At 27.3% G+C, this 17523-nt stretch overlaps 1 protein-coding gene and 1 long non-coding RNA gene across 2 annotated transcripts in view; one reads left to right on the top strand and one right to left on the bottom strand.

Moving 5' to 3' along the window:
- The window catches only part of ko (Stork-head domain-containing protein knockout), a 160105-nt gene that overhangs the window by 59418 nt on the left and 83164 nt on the right, over positions 1–17523 (top strand). The gene's annotated exons all lie outside the window — the stretch shown is intronic.
- On the bottom strand, positions 10656–12336 carry LOC148228085 (uncharacterized). The gene is made up of 3 exons (XR_015811663.1): positions 12203–12336; positions 12093–12136; positions 10656–11878 (listed from the first exon to the last, which is right to left on the bottom strand). It is a non-coding gene; the product is annotated as an uncharacterized LOC148228085 (long non-coding RNA).

The following is a 17523-nucleotide window of genomic DNA, read 5'->3' as shown; positions in this document are numbered from 1 at the left end:
AAAAAGCTTTAAAATAGTTCATTGTTCATTATTAATTGGCATTAAAAACTAATCAAACTAAGAGCAATTTTTTTTATATATTTATAATTCACATATGCGACATTTATTTTAAAATAAAAAAATATTAACGGGTATTTTTTTGTGAAAAAAAGCAAATCATCACTACATATTATATTAAGATCAGTACGATAGACTAGTAGTATAAATCAGTGACTCATATCTGAAAGACCTGAATTCAAATCCCATATGGACTCAATTTTTAATCGTGTCTGGGAGATATCTACGATAAAAACAACCTTACATGTAAAAATACAAACAAACACAAATGGCAAAGCATATATTGCTTTATCAATGGTTTCAATTCTTTAGTGAGTTATACCCCATAATTAGTCTTTCGCTTAAATTAAAAAAGTTTTTAGTTTTTTTCCTTAAATTATAACTACTTTTTTTTTTAATTGTAAATATGAGAATGGTTATAAACCAGTAACATGTATAGTAGGTTTATGTAAAATTATTTATATTAATAAAACAAACATATTTTAAAAAAAGATCTGTATTTTCTAGATCTCACAGATATTTCCCATGCATTTTTTCACAAATATAATTCGCGCAATTCAACACAATTAACCACGCTCCTCTTTAAGCAGCTTCATCCCACAGCAGTTTAATAACACACAATAAAACAAAAATCCATATCAATTTGTCGACAGTGTGAGCTCCCACTTGTTGGTTTTATTACTACACAGGTGACATCATTTACGCTGCTTACCTCCGTATGTGAGATTCTCGTGAATTTCCCAACCGCGAGTACGTGACACAAAACGAGAAAAAGTTCGTGATTCGATAATGTTTTGAAACACCGATTTACCACTATACCATTATAGTACTAACCTAGGCCGCCGCGGGTTTTTGAACTTATTTTTTGTACCTCTCCGAGACCATAATCGTAATAACGCATGACTCATAGTATTAATCTTGCCGGCAAGTTTCTGGATCGTTTTACAGCTTCCATGCAATCGGACACCGGTTATTGTTTCTCGTTCTTACATTGTATTGCTATATTAAACATGCTTTAAAATATATTTATAAACAATAACTTTTTGGGTAATACTATTACAAAGTTAGTATAAATAGAAGCGATTTTTATCATGCAGCTTCCGCTAGGTACCGTGCGACGCATGAATAATTACCAAACTGTTTTCACAGCGATGTTTAAAATAGCCTTGATTATAACCAAGTGCAGGGTTCAGGGAAAGAACAAACTTTTGCTATAAATTATCTTTTAGCAACAAATAAAAACTATGAAAATTGTCGTGTCTTTAAATTAGGAATAAATGTCGTTCATGATAAAAAAAAAATTTTTGCGTTTAACGAACAATATTAAAAGTAAAAACGAATTTTTTTGCATGAAAACAGTAGCGAAATTTCTATAACATTGTATCGAGGTTTGTTTTAAGAGCAATCATTCATATATTGCCTAAATTTATTGAGTTAGTAATTTTGGTCTGTAATTTTGATAAACGATCAATAGTTTCAATAAATGCTCAATAATTATTAAATGTTTGATATATTAGTTTTTCTGTATTTAAATTAAATGGTAGTTGTCTTTTGCCCAGGTGTAGATTTTTATCAGGGTTGCTTGACATTATGCATTATGATTTTTTTCTGTAGGAATCAAATTTAAAACTGCTATTGAAATACGTCGCTAACTTATAACTGTCGACGTGATATATTCCAGGCAATAAATTAATGAATAAGAAAGTAGAATAGCATCTATTGTTACTAATAAACTAAAATATTGTTTATATAAGTGTTTAACGACCCACCAACTAAACAGTAAAATAACCATTTTTTGGAGTATTCTGAAATAATTTAATGTCATTCAGAAATATTTGTATTGTTTAATTGGCAATTACAATCATTTTTAAAATATTTACAATTGAGAAAAGCCTTTTTGGGCAATTATTATTTTAAAATAATATTTAATCAATGCTTCAGTAATATTTTTTAGCTTTAATTACCTTATATACCTTGTATTTAAATTGATGAAATTCATTTAAAATGGGTACTTTATTTATTTTTGTTAGCTTTCAGCAAGTAATTAATTTAAACAGTAAATAAATATATTTTACTGTCAGTAATTATTAAATGTTTTAATTTTATATTAAATAGTTGTTATATTTTGCCTATATTTGTTGCCATATATTTTTATTATATCGAATAAAAATATACATTTATGTATATTTTTATTCGATTATATATAAATTTATAATTATTCATAAAAAGTAACTGGCTCCTAATAAATAATAACAAACCGTAAATTATAAACAATACTTGGCGCTTTATTAAAAGTTACTGGCCGTTTAATTTATCGCCTCTATAAATCCTTTTTAAACTTTACTCACTTTACTACATCATAATTTCATGTTGTTATAACATGTTTTTAGCTAATTTTATATAACATAAAAATACTTAAAAAATTTAGAAATAATATTTAATTTGTGAGAATTATAGTATGTTTTATAATTTATGAAAATAATTAAGCGGTTAATATTTTCTAGTATCAGAATAATAGGTAAATTTGTTATTAGTAAAATTAGATTAATAAACTCATTAGCTTTGAATAAAATAAAATTTACTGACATAAATTTGGTGCAAAAAAATAGTGCAATGCAAAACTACTACTTTTCCAAGAGATATTTAAGTCAATTCATGATATATAAATGAAGTGTAGGATATAAAATAATATTGTAAATTTTAATAATGTGTATCAAACTATATTATATAATATATTTATTAAAAAATATACCTTAAATATACATGCATATAAAAATAGCTTTATTTATTTTAATAACAGGTAATGGTACAAATAAAACTTCTATTTTTATTTAATATAGTTCATAGCCTTCAATTATTTTTCAGGTTATATAAAACAAAATATTTAACATTTGCAACAAGTAGCTTAAGAACACACCTGATCTAAAAATACACTGTCGTATATTATTAAAGAAATGATGTTTTAAGTGAGGCAACTATGTTACTCGCTAATGCATAATCTTATCATGTAGAAAATTACATAATTATATGTATACAAAATAAAAATAAGCTTAGGCTTCAAATCGAGTCATTTATTTACTATCTAGTGATTCTTAATATTTGTAAATTAAATAGTCTGTGAAAGCATATAATATAGCTGCCTTATAACATTAAATTAGCAACTGTGTAATTATGACGTGGGATATTTATATTAATAAATACGATTAATATTTATACATCCTGTCCCGTGCGAATCTAAGGACGTGATGACAACTTGTTTATAATCTGACATTGCTTCAAAATTTTCTGATTTGCTTACGTGCTGTCGGTCAGCATCTCGCGATTCCTTGTATCAATATTAATTAAAATGTTTGCATATTAGGACGGAATGTTATGGTTATCTTAATTAAGTATGTGTAAAGCGTTTTAAATTAATAAATTAATTAAATTAGTACTAATTGAAATTATTTTTTATTGATTGCTCTAGCAAAATATTGATTAATATTAACATGAATATAATTAAATCATCTACTACTAGAATATATAAATTTTTCTTTGTGATCCCATTGACTTCATAAATATTTAATTGTGCGTATCGAAATATTCCACTTGCCATAATGAAACTCATTTGCATGCGAAAACACGCGACATTGTTTCTTAAATTGATTTTTCTCGTTTATTTGCCATACTATTCGATTATTCACCATGTCTTACGTAATGATGTGGACGAAAAATCGAGATGATTCTTACCATGAAGTGAAATTTATGCAGCCATTATGCTATGCTCCCATAGAGTGATTATGTTTGCGATAAGCCGGCGAATTTTGAATCAGTTCGCATGTCGAGAGGTGTTTTTTTTATTTTTTAATAATCGAGAGAAAGGTGTGTGTTTTTATTTTATTTTACTGGTGCGGAAAATGCCGAAAATTTGCGCGAATTTTTTTGCCATTGGTAAAAAATGCCGTTCTCCGGTAAAAGCATTGTTTTTTTATAAACAGTGATTCTAAATATCTTATAATATAATATTTATAATAATCGTGCGTATGAAATACATAAATTTTAAATAATTAGTATCGACTTGCAGCTTTTAATAATAAGGAAATCATTAAATATTAAATGGCTTTTTTTCATACATACGAAGAAATGCAAATAATTTGCATATTAACTCTGATCCTAAAAATCATTTATTCTTACAACAAAAAATCGTTGTAACATTAAAGATTAATTACATGAAGATTTTGTATTTGTGAGACTTTTTTCTTCACTTTCGATGGCATTGTGTTTTTTTTATTCACAATATTTTAATTTGCCAGTAAAAGTGCTCTTCGCGTCTCACACTAATCACTCACAATACAAATGACCACCTCAAGTGCGCAATTAATCATTCTCGTGAATGTTATCGGAGGAAAAAAATCAAATTCATTTTTTAAAAAACACAAGATTACGTAAAAGACGCACGAGCGTAAGAAAGCTTTTCTACTGAAGTTACGTTTTATGATAAACTTTATTATGGCACGGCTGTCTAATGAATTGTGCGAATTGACCTCAAACGATCTCTCTCTCTTTGCGAGATTGATAAATCAAGATGAAAAGCCACTGAAGAGGTTCTCTCATAGCTAGATCTCGTGTCGTACTCATTAGCGATCTCTAATCTCTCGGTTTCCTTAGTCGCTCGCCAGATTTTCTTCTTTAGCGCTTCCCGATTAATTAAAACCAATTGCTTTTGGTTTCAATTAACTAGAAACGTTCTCAATAAAAAGGTTGCAACTGGTTACTCCCGCACGACAAACAAGGTCGTTAATTTTGCTTTAAGATACATAAAGATTTTGCGCAAACGTTTGGACAGTTGGGGTACGTGACTCTTCGAGCATAGGTTTGCAAAAATGCATTTAGCATTAATAACCATAAATGTTAATGGTGAATGAACCGGATTTTCAAGTTTATTTTGATTTTCAACGGGATTTTTGGCTTAAAAATATGCATACATATATTGTATAATAAATGCTTAAACTGTCAAATGATATTTATTAATATATTCTAAATATAATTTGTGTCTATTTCTGTTTTTTTTTTAATATCATCTGCAAGATATTCTCAACTTATAATTTATCTATTTAGCATAAACATTTTATATTTACCTAATTTAAGACAAAGCAAGTTCAAGCTATGTTGTTCAGACTATAGCTTACTAAAATTGCGTTAAGGTCATTGTAATCAATGGAGAAAAAAATAACAATAAAAATACAGAGTAAATGATAAGATAAAAGTAAATAAATTAAATTTGTGTTTTTAAAATAAACGTTAAAAACTGACGCGTTAAAAAATTAGACTGGAAAGTTATAAAACTGTTATGTTATATTTTTCTGTTGTAAAAAATTATATATGTATGTATATATGTTTTATCAAAGTTTGTTACACTAAAAAAAGTTTTTCTTGATATTAGAATACTCGTCTATATACAAGCGGCCCTCGACTTTCGCACATAATTGGTTCTTGAAAATGTGTGCGAATTTTGAATGTACGAAAGTCGAGGGAAGTAAAAAAAATTGAAATTGTGTGTATTTTAAAATATTTATTTATCAAGTAAATATAATATGTTTAAGAGGCGTTTAAGAGACATGTTTAAGTGGGGTTTGCGGGTGTTTCCTTTGAAAAGTTATGAAGAGTTAACTGTTTTCCACTATTCTTTTTCTTTTCTTCATATAGTATTTTATAACATGCTTTGTTTTTATTGATCGCCCCACGCACTTGAGATATGTGTTCTCCATTGGGATCAAAATCTTCCATAATATTTAAAAGGCATGAAGGCTTGATTCATATTTTTCATTGTTAAAGAGTTTTCCAAAATAAACCTGTCTCATCTACATTAAATATTTGGCTAGAAGAATATTCTACCTCTTCACTAATTTTGGATAATTAGGAAATAAATTATTTTGCAGCATCTTTATCCGCATCAGCCGATTCTCTAGTAAATTTAATATTATGAAAAGAATACCTCATTTTAAAATTGTAAAACCAACCGTTACTTGCTTGTTAAAACCTTGTTAAAATATTTTTTTAATCTATCCTTCCAATCTTTGTGCAAACTAAGAGCTTTTGCCTGAATAATTGAAATACTCAGAGGGACATCTTTTTGATGTTGGTCATCGATCTACGATGACAAAGATTTTCCATTTCATCCATGTTTTTTTTTGCTGTGTTTTTTTGGAAACATATTAAAGATTGTGGAAATATATCTTTATTTTCCACAATTTTGAACGTATTCTTTAATAATATTTTTATTTTGCAAACTTTTTTTTTAAATTTGCGAAATAGCGAATTGTGCGAAAGTCGAACGTTCAAAAGTCGAGGGCCGCCTGTATATAAAATATGGAACCTTACATAAAAAAAAATTTAATTTATATGTTATTCAGCTAACAATCGGTGTATTGTATGTCATAGTTTAAGTATCAATAGTTTTATTTTAACATAAAAATTAGTATTCATAGCTCACACTAAATCTCTAATGGTTATTTTTACTTTATTTGCATATATGTATTGCAAATAGCTCTAGCTTTTTTACAATGATCAATGAATTATGGAAAGTATATATGTCTGTTTTTACAGTTTTTTTTTTCTTGTGTAATTCAAAATTTTAATTGCTGAGAGGGTCGATTTTTCACATCGCTTTCCTTTAACATAGCCTAAAAATCAAGAGGAAATTTTGCTCGTTTTGACTCGATTGTATTCGTGAGAAGCGATTCTATCGCAGCGCAAAAGCTAATTTCGCCACAGGACATTTTCATACAATGCACAAAAGTGCATGTTTAATTAAATCGCAGCCACGTTTTTCCCACGGGCCGCAATTAAAAGATGTCAGGTATGAAGTCGGGCATGGCGTGCCACGTGGTTGCAAATGTCAAATGTAATTATGTCTCATTAGATACTCTTCCGACGTGGCGTGCCCTTTGCCCTTTCAGTTCGAAATTAATAATCGCCTGTGGATATACATAAATGAATCCTTACCGTGTTAACGCGTGACTTGCGGAGAAATTGGAACACGAGTAGGCAATTTGTTGCTAATTAATAGTGATTATATATAGTTTAGTTATAGAAAACGGATTATTTAAATCCAATGAACGATATTTAAGATCGTATAATGACCGTAGATTATATCGGCCTTGACGCAATCACAACAGTTGGTTTATCTATGTCATAAAATTCGCTATAAGAGCCATATAATACGCCGAACGAATCGAAATGGTTTTCGTTTTCATGAAACTGGGTCAAAAGTTATAAAATTACCTGATTAGCCACTATAATTTTTATAGTTATTAATAATTTTAAAACATGTGTTTAATGTTGAATTTATGATTATTTTATTAACGTTTTGTATTTACAATTTGCACTAAGGCATACATTTTATTACCAGATATAAATTTAATTCAATTTATATTAATTTTATATTGCTGCATAACTTTAGAGCATTGACCAGTTAATATTTAGAATAAATAACCACTTATTTTATAGTAGTTAAATTTTATTTTAAAACATGTTTTTGCTGTTTAATCTATGATCATTTATGTATTGTGCATGTAATTGTGTAATTAAATATTTAATATTACTAGCTATAAATTTACTTTTAACATCATCTACATACTCTTACATAAGCCGCTATTTATTTTCATTTCATGCATAACCAATAAAGACATTTAAAGATGTATTGAAAAAACATATATATTAAAAATATAATTTTATTCTATGAAAAGTTAAAAATTGCTTGCAGATTATTATAAGCTATTAGTAAATTATTATGTTGAAACATCACTTTAAAAACATATTTAGTTCATATACTACATATCATTAAAGGCATACACCTTAAAAATATGTAATAGAGAATTAGAATCTCTTTTAATAAAAGTTTTAAATAATTCTTCATTTTTATCTGAGTATAGATAAAAGTATCTTATATGTCACGCTCAATTAAATCCTAATCTGATATCAATAAATCAAAAGCGAAGACAGACACATCCGACACCAGTAAAAGTGAATACAATCTACGGTATTGTTTCACGATGCGTAATCGCACGCAATTAAATTTCCCCGTTGCAACCAACATCCAGATGTGTGGCATTGACTTTGTAATTATCAATAATTATTCAAAACCATAGTTCATCTCTAGTTATTAGTAAAATATCATTATAAAATGATCGTTATCTAACAACATTGTGTCATCATCACAAAACGTTTAAAATACGGAAATAAACGATCGAAAAGTGAAAGTTCACGTGGATCCGAATCTGTTTTTTATCAGAACTACGCGAATTTATAAATTTGTGAATTTGCACATATTCGTTTTTTCCTTCTCCCCGCACTAATCGGTTCAACTTCCATCGTTTTTCAATCTGTCTCTAATTGGTAACTATCTATGTTTCTTATTTTTATCTATCGGTCACGTTTTTGAAGAGATCACTTTCTAACGTTCCGATTTTTTTCGCGATAACAGTAAAAGTTTTGTTTGTAACGGCCTTCAAACTGGTCGTACGGACGATCTGCATACGATTAATTGTCAGATTCGATTATGACGAATCTTATCATACATAGTTTATAAAGACAAAAATGGATCGACTCGAGAGCGGTAGCCTACTTATCAATCAAGTGTTTTATGATTATGATCGCAATAACATTTCAATATGAAAAAAATAGTTTATTTAAAATCTGTTTTTTTTTTTATTATTTTCTAATACGATCTCGTCATATTTTAGCTTCATATAGGATTGTTTCATATCTAGTGACTGATTTCTACTCAGTCGAAAACAGTCGAAATTTCATTTTTAATATAATACAAGAGTGTTGTTGTGTTTTGGATTTTTTTCTTATTTGTAGTCAGCCTTGTTTTTTTGAGTTCATGTGTATTATGGTGTCGTATTATTCAAACTGGAATACAATGTGGCTCAGGTCATGAGAGATATTAATTTGGAATTTGCTAAGGGTAATGTTAGAACTAAAAGGCAATAGTTCGATAATTTTTTTACTGGCGATATTAAGTTTGAAAATTAAATTCTGGGAAAATATACATTAAAAAAGATTCAGAGGCACTATTGAAGCTAATCCACAAACAACTTTTTGGATACTTTCAGAAGACTTCGAGGTTTCTCTTGCAACCGTTTCACGACATCTGGATACCATAAAAAAATGTGGAAAAAATAGATACTGCACGAACAGAACAAAAGTTTTGAAGTATGTTTTTCGTTAGTTCCTAGAAACAATGGGAATTAATAACTGCAATGATAAGTAGATTCTCTATGATAACCAAAAGAGATCAAAACAAAATTGCTCCAAAATTGAGTTTTTACCCGAAAAAAATGTGGTGACAGTATGACGATCTTCTGGAAAAAATATTTATTGGAAATTTCTTAAACCAGGCGAGACTATTACAGAGGAATTACATTTCTCGTCGGAAAATCAGAAATATCAATATAAAATTATCATGGAACAATATTGCTTAATGATGTTGCGATACCTCTTACTTCCCTTTTTACTGTTTTATTGATCATCAGATTTTCTCCGACAGATTATCACAATTTTACCCATTTTGACTTACTTCTTCAAGCTGGGAAATTCTGTAATCAAAGCAATATTATAAGTGTTTAACGTCTGTTTTACAACCTACAATATATTTTTTTTATTATATTTTGCATATTTTAAAAATTAAAATTGTTCAAAAATATTTAGCAATTTAAATCTCATTAAAAAATTGTTCACTCCTAATAAATTTATAAGCAATTTTTACTTATTCTTAGAATAAATAAAACGCTTTTATTAATTATGTTACTGTTTTAGAAATATAAACCATAAAATCCATTATAACATAAATTATAGTGTATAAAAAAAATCCAATAACGTGATGATAATAATGAATGCAAATTTTTTTATGTAAACATAAATTAGGATAAAAAATTGTCTATGCAATTTGGATTTATTTTAAATAAATAATGCATTTTAATTATCATTAAACTTCGTTGTAAGAAATATAAATATTTTCTATGAGAGAAAAAATATCTATAAAATTTATAAAAAAAAAAAAAATTTTGTGATGATTTCATTTTTTAACCGAAAATTTCACTTTTTTATAAAAATAATAATTCATAGCACAATACGCAGATTTTATCGATAAACTCTTTTATATGTATATATTTAATCTAATTATTAATTATATTTTAGTATTTTCTCAAATCTATTTTTTTATGGGACACATTTTTGTAGGATTTATCTTATGAATTTATGATACTTTTACTACGCCATTTTGCAAAAAAATATTTTAAAACCAAATATTAAGGGAGTGCTTAATAATATGATAACAGAAATCATTAAAATAAAGGAATTAAAAGCGTTAACTATATTGCTAGTCTCAAAAAGGCTTGTTTTGAAGCAAAAAACTTTTTTTTTTACATTTTATTTCGATGCAAGCTTAGCACCTAAACGTTTTTTATTTAGTAAAATTTTATGTAGGATCTTAACCAACTATGAACTTTACAAAAATATAAAATATATGAAAAGTAAAATCGATGATATCTAAAAACAAGACCTTTGTCGTGTTATACTATTATACATCTTATATATAATTGTTCTAAGCCGTCGTCGCTTCCGGACGCGCATAACTTTAAACGAAACATTCTCCGTTCAATTATCTACTCTATAAATCGTATCGCTTTGTATGAACGGTGTGTAACAATACACGTAAACAAAGGAATTATAATAATAAATAATAATAAAAATTAAAATTGAATTTGTTCCGATTGATTTTCGAGCCGCCGGCAATGCGTTCTGTTGTTTCGACCAATCAAAAATAAGCATTCAAATATTCAAATAGTTTGGACCAATGAAAAATAAGCATTCGAATTCAAATAGACAGTACCGTGACAACGCTTTTATTTAATAATAAAATTTTGCTACGCGACAATAATTTTCATTAATTCGTCATTTGACTGAATATAAATAATCGGATTGCAAATTAACTAGGTGTGTTATAACTATGTTAACTTAAATATATACATAATGTGTTGAGGATTAGAAGAATACATTGATTAAACTAGATAAACAATCTTCGTAATGAAATCTTCAAATTTTGAATTCCCGGCGACGGGCTCCGAGGCCGAAAAGTGAGTTTTTCCTTTTGTAAATAATCAGATTGCAACTTAACTAGGTGTGTTATGACTATGAAAATTAAATATATACATAATGTGTTGAGGATTAGAATAATACATTGATTAAATTAGATAAACAATCATAAAACAATCTTCGTAATGAAATATTCAAATTTTGAATTCCCGTCACCGGGCTCCGGGGCCCAAAAGTGAATTTCTCCTTTTATATTACATAAACATTATCATTGCTTCCGATTTAATGCACAATTTTAAACGTGAACGTGTAATATATCCTTAGTATGTATGAGGATTGAAAGTTAATGTCGATCAAATCGGCGCTGTCGGCTATATATATCAACCAACGGACAGCTTATAAATGTGTAGTTCCTTGGATGTTATCTAATAAACGACAATTTACAATGATTATATATATGTGATCGCAAACCTGGAATAATCGATAGCCAAAATATCTAAGAGTAGGTTATTTTCAATTCCGATGTGGCAAAATATGTTCAATTTTTGTTCTGTGCCTTCATTCCTCTTTCGGAATAGCCAAATTCAAGATATTTAGTTACATCAAACTTATATAGTATGTTCTTTACAAAAAGATAATACTTGCTGACAGTGACTTCAACATGAGAAGATTCACTCTTTGTTTATATATACCAATTCTACGTTGTGGCCATATAAGTCAACAAATTGCTCCCTCATTGCTTCTGAAAAATAATTAAAAACACCTTTATCAAGAGTTAAGCATTGAACACATTATTACTACTAATATAATCCATAAATTAAATTTAAACGACAAGCGAAGAACAAAATTGACGGAAGATACTGTAGAGGATTAAACACATATTATATAATTAACTGTAAACGATACTATATAGTGGGTAAAATGTTACTTTGTTTAATTAACTTTGGTATGTATACCTTTAATTGTCCAATCAACGCTGTTTGTCTTTTAATATTAGATCCTGGAAAGTCAATGGTAATTTTGTTAGAATAACCGTGACATATTATTCATATAACCAAACACTTACTGGCACACTCATAATTTATAGTTTTAATTATGTTATACACTTTAAATCATCTTCAATTGAAACTTAGTATGAAAAATGCTTTGTTTAATTAACATATTTTACTGTTTATTGAATCGCACTAAGCTGTAACCCGGCGCGCGCTTGACTGATGACAGAACTGTCAAATGTAAGCAACTGAGGGGATATCCCGATACATGATCGGGATATCACCGCGCGCTTAAGAACGAACTACGAAATTGATTTTAACGATTTAAATTGTAAAACACTTATCAATATATGTTTAAAAATCATCAAATTCTAAAAAAAATATTTTTTTAAATATTTTTAGTTTATACGGTATCTAAAATATAATATAAATAATGTGGATTTTTATTAGCTTCTCTTAACAAAAAAAAATATGTACTTGAATTTTGGCGAACGTTGGCAATTTAAATTAATAGTTTTTGGAGAATTTTTAAAATTTCGCTTGAAAAAACATTTTAAAAAAAAAGTGGGGAAAATTTCAAAATAAGTACTATTCATTACCAACCAACTACTAAACACATAGTGTTGCAAGAATCTCTCTTACTGACCCCTTTGAAAGGAAACTACACAAAATTGTAAAATATTTTATAACTAATTTAATTTTTTTAACTTATTTAAATATTTTTTAAATTATAAAGTTTTAGAATAAATTTTTATTTATTCAAAATATTTTTTTCAACCTTAAAAATATTTTTTATTTTATTATGGATTTTAAATATTCTTAATTTGTTATAGATTTTAAATATGTTTAGTTTATTATTAATTTTAAATAATGTGAAAATTTTTTGCACTTATTAATTATTAAAATTATTAATGCTGCGCAGATAAATCATTTATTTAAAAAAATATATAAATATAAATATTTTTTAATAAAAATTGACAAAGGTCTCAAAATTATTATTATTTTTAAAGCGCACTTTTGGTCTAAAGTAACAGATTAAGTGCTTGATATTTTCAGTTTATTATTTCTTTCTAATTGGCTTTTATATTTACACATAAAACATATAAACAACTTTTTTAAATTATAAATCAACTTATGGTGTAACTAAAAAAAGTTCTTATTGCTAAGATTTAAATTTATGATAAATTTGTGTTACATGCAATTTATTTATTGGTTCCGTAAGCTTCGCTGTATTGAGATTTCACTGTACAATTTTCAATTTATTATTATCTAGCCAAGTTCTAAACCTATTTATAAATGATATGCAATATTTAGATTTATCATTAAATATCGTAGTTTCAAATATAACGATAAAATTTAACGTTTCAAATCTAATAAATAATATAAAATGTTTTCTTCTGGAAATATTTAGTCAAGTTGTAAACCTATTTTCAAATGAATTGAAAATGTTAGTAGTTTTTTATAGATTAAACCATTTTGTCTATTATTGAAAATCCTAAATAATAATGTCCAATTTGAACCATTCATTTTTTTTTAAATATTTAAAAAAATCAGAACGAAGCAAAAATTATATTTAAAACCCAAAAAGTTGAGGGTCCGGTATACGCACACTCGCTAGCTTTCGGTACCTCACGATAGTGAGGTACCGACAGCTAGTTATAATCAAATTATATTATCTTTGTGGCATAGTAATGTTGTACAGTTTTATTTCATTATATAATAAAATAAAAGCGTCTCACGTTAATAATAATAGAAATTCGCATGTCGCTGAGCAAAAACAATCATTAGATATGATCGAGCGGTAAAGCGTCAAACCCAAATCAAGTAAAATTACATTTAATTATTCCGTTTGTACGTTGTACTTATTTTCGTTTTAACTTTTTCTTGCAATAATAACAATATTAAAATATCACTTTCTCCATATTTTCTTATTATATCATAATGCTATTAATTAGACGAGCGCGTATAATAAAAAAATGTACATAATGCCCGTCGAGCGTTACACTAATCTTATGTATGTAATAATTATTTCGAATTACACCCAAAGTAATAAGTATAATATTTAATGCACGTATACATTTCAACGTGCATAATAACTAATGTATAATCCATGTTGATTTTATACACGAACAATATGTGATTGCTTCCGGGAGCTTACTAAAAACAATTCCATATAAAAAAAATGTTTATCTCATGATTAATTAATATAAATATTGTGTAAACTATTTTATTGTATAATATACGAATCGCGCATAGAGAATTATTAATATTTTTTTATTCATTGAAAATAAACGCTAGCTGTCACGCTTACGAGAACTTGTTTATTTCTTTATATCACATATTTCTTTTTTGTGATTCTTTTATAAATGGATAGAATTTATCGCCTTCGAATGTCGCTAGGGAAAGACACTTTTATTGTTTGTTGTTTCAATTGTTAAGAATATTTTTTTAGCAATGTCAATGACACGTTCAATAGGTTCGATATATCGTTTAATTTATCCAGTAAAAAACAGCTAGGTACTAGAATTTGATTTTACTTTAAAGTAAAACTGAAAGTGAGCTTTATATTTTTCCATCTTATATAATTTATTAACGATTTTAACAATTCATTATACATTTAAAACTTTTTACGTACATTGCAAATAAAATCTGTTAAATATTAGATACATTATAATTTATAAATATATATTATACCATTATGCAATATAAGTGGAAATTTGTGGTAATTTTAACCTAAATATTGTAAGTACTTGAAACCTCGGCAATTATTAAATTATTGTTTGTTTACATAATATATTAAATGATTAATTTATTTTGACTTTTTTGTCATAAATATGAACAACCTTCGCTTACATAATATCGAATGTCATTATGAGCTTTACATGTATTAAAGTCATAATCTAGATACGTAAAGTAGATCATTTTCATTATTGCATTTTTAATATCTTGACCTTCTTCTTTTGCCGTAAAGGCTTATAAGGTCGTTCTTAATCTCGACCGGTATAATATGATATGGAGACATGCTTTTCATATTACATATAAATCAAGTAATATTCTATAGCTTCAGTGAGAATCATGATATAAATAAGCCTTCAATATATGTATACCTTTGTATATTGTATTATTACGCAAATATAACATAAAGACACTGTTCGACACATTTTCTCACGGCTATAAATCAAAATTTGCAATAAATAACGATGTCGTTCAATTACCAAGTACTTTTGAAATATTATAAGATCCTGATGTAACGATCGTATAGCAGAATGTATATTTTATACATTATGTAATCGATTTTTAATTTCTCTTTAATAAGCCTTGATAACTAATAACGGAAATGTGTCGTTCAAAATATTTCATTAATATTACTTAACACATATAGATTATGATAATTCGACTGCTCAGTTAATTTAATCGAATCTGCTTCTTATCGTTCAATAATTTATTTTTACACTTCAACTTTCGCCGTGCTCCAATTTGTTAATTAAAATTTTGTTTTCTTGTTTCCTCAATTTCTTTACGTAATTATAACTTGGATGGGACATAAAAAATCGATTCGTATGTACCTTAGCAATGTTTTTAATCAAATCAAATGTTTTACTTTCGATGTCGACTTGTAAGCTGTAATTAAAAATTATAACACGATGATGTATTACGAATGCATTTTAATTGTAGTCGTGAAAGCCATAAATTTAAAGGCAATTAAAAGTATACAATTTAAGTGTGAGTTTTAAGATTTATTTCATAACTGTTTTACCGTATTATTTTTTTTTATTTCTCTCACGTTTGCCTTTTTATTGCCATTTCAGCGATTATATGCAAATTGTTTTTTTTTTGCAATAAAAGCAAATGCTTCATCCCGTTTCGCCTTATAAGTAGATCGTTTAACCCAAATTGGTAAAACGACATAGCTATATGGTTACGTAAGACGTGTGTTAAAAGCGCTAATGCAATGCTTGAGATATCTATCAAATCTTATAAGGTCACATTTCAATCTATTATATTTATAGATTAAACATTCTTTGACCCCACTCTTAGATGCTCACTATAAATTGAAGCAGCAACCTTGAATTTGTGACGATAATCTGCGTTTTTCTCACGGTCGATTATTGTGTTTCAAGAGACATATTAAGCGCTCCATAAGTCATCTCAAACAACGAACGGCGCACAAGGAAAAGACGTCAAATTTCGGCCATTTTAATGGCATAGTTCACGTGATTTGACCAACGATGACGTGATATGGAAATTTGCAACAGGATGCATGAATTAAGTGTAAGAATATGGTTTCTTGTTTGATAATTCTTGTCGAGGCGCAGTTGCGTTAAGATTTAGCCGATACGTTGAAAACGTCAGTCGGCAATTAGTCACCTTACTTGAAAATATACTTACGTTAACAAGGCAATGAACATGTGAAAATCTGATAGTAGTATTTCAGCAATACGTTTTATGGAACTGGTAACAATGCCTTCGTTATGCTAAACGTGGAAAGTTTCCCGAGTGCAAATAATAATTCGTTTGTGCTTTCATACGCGTCGCAGTTTAATGTGATAAAGTTGAGCGTGTGTGTGCTTTGAAAGTTTATGGTTAATATTTGCATATAAATTGTTTTTTACTTAGTTTTATCTGCAAATTAAATTTAATGCTTAAAACGACAAAATGTATATTGGAAAAATACAATAAAACTTCAAAATATCTTTTATCAGATGATTATTCATTATTGCAAAATTATTATCTCATCGTTAATATAGCCAAATATAAGTGAATTTTAGAAGTTATTTTGTTTAAGACTAAAATTTTGCAGGTACAGTTCGTAGAAATACGATGTTTATATTTTATATGGAATGCATTTTCATTATTCTTAAGTTTAATTTTATACGGAAAAGTTGTTTAACTACTTTTTAATAATCTTAGATACAGAGTATCTAAGAAAAATCAGGTGAAAATTAAAATAAAAATATATTCCAACCTAGTAAAATTAAATTAATATAATATATAAGACTTTTTCACAAATAAAATAATAATATATAAAATTACACAATATTCATGTAAAAATAACAGAGCTGTTAATATTTTGCTTTTGGTTCCCAAAACAATATTACATATATTTTTACTTTCAAAATTATTATCTTGCAGTTGCTAATTCACTTTTACTGATCGTAAATAAAATATATTAGCAAATGAAACGAACTTTAAATTAAATTATATTTTGTGAAACTTTTAAGAAAAGTGCATTTCAGTTATTTTATAATACGATCAAGCTGTTTGACTTTTTTTGATAAGCTTAGATGAAAAGTAGCTGTATACATAAATGAAAACTAAGAACTAGAATTAATAATTATTAGTTAAATTTAGTGTATAATTTTGAATGTGAATAAAATGTTAGTGGCAAAATAAT

Source organism: Plectrocnemia conspersa, unplaced genomic scaffold (assembly GCF_051122295.1).
Source record: "Plectrocnemia conspersa isolate PC_06_02 unplaced genomic scaffold, ASM5112229v1 ptg000012l, whole genome shotgun sequence".
NCBI lineage: Eukaryota > Metazoa > Arthropoda > Insecta > Trichoptera > Polycentropodidae > Plectrocnemia > Plectrocnemia conspersa.
This window is presented reverse-complemented; position numbering and strand designations above follow the sequence as displayed.